Here is a 1,148-nt window from a genome sequence, read left to right as displayed (position 1 = left end):
TCTTCCTCTAGCAATTGAGCACAATTATCGGAATCCTTATTTTCACGGAAGACATTAAAAAGATGAAGCATATGAGGCACCCTCAATTCCATTTTTTGTAGTTTCCTTTTATAGAATAAACTAGTGGTGTGACCCGCGCATTTGCGCGGCTAGATTTCTTTATGTTTTCTTCCATTTATATCTTCATTTTTACTATATTAGACTTGATATACTAATTTATATTTCTGATTTAGTCACACGTATTACAGGAGCAATATTTTTTATTAGTTTATGGTTTGCCATTATGATATGTTTTTCGCTTTTTGGAACCTTTATCATAAAATATAGGTTATTCACTTGTTGATTAAAATTAGTGAAATAATAATATCTATTGGATTTATTTCAAGTAAGTACATGATCAACCGTTAAGGTATTATAAATATGAAATTTACCCTTTTGTGATGAAAAAACTCATCTATGGTTTTAGGCATATAGATTTTAGTCTGGTTCCGATGAATGCACTGTGGTATGCCTATTAAGATTATCATAACATATATACATAGTTAATTTTCAAATTCTACTTTATTGTTTTTAATAATTTCAATATCAGTTGACATTAAATTGTTACATTTTGGTTCTCCCCTTTGCATCAACTTTACATGCGGGTGTGGCACCCTTTTTTGTTTCACTATGGGTTTTGGAAGTCCATCACGCTCGATCGCAATATTTTTATACCTGTGACGCCCGGATAATTAAGCTACAGTAAATCCCTGCTAGTGGTGCCACGTCATCACATTACTATTGCTAATCCTCACTTGATCCAAATCACTATTCATGTTCAAACTCAAATTCAAAGTCAAAATTTCAAATTTGCCAAACATGAAAACTAAAATGTTCAAAGTGTGGCAAATAATCCCTGGATATTTTTCATGTTGGAACCAACCTCTTTTGAATTTCCAAAGTGCCCCTGGAATTTATTTAGTGGTCCAGCAGCATTTAAAATTGGCCTTTTTAATTTCTAAATATGGTTAGACAACTCCTTTTGGCCTCAAACTTTTTGTGACTCCTAGAAATAATGTACTTGATTTATGTGACAAGTCTCAACTCTAACAAAACTCATTTAGTCTTACTTTTAAATAGAAAACAGTAGCTAACATTGGAACAGAAAA

The sequence above is a fragment of the Triticum aestivum genome, chromosome 7D (assembly GCF_018294505.1).
Source record: "Triticum aestivum cultivar Chinese Spring chromosome 7D, IWGSC CS RefSeq v2.1, whole genome shotgun sequence".
Lineage (NCBI taxonomy): Eukaryota > Viridiplantae > Streptophyta > Magnoliopsida > Poales > Poaceae > Triticum > Triticum aestivum.
Note: the sequence above shows the minus strand (reverse complement) of the source record.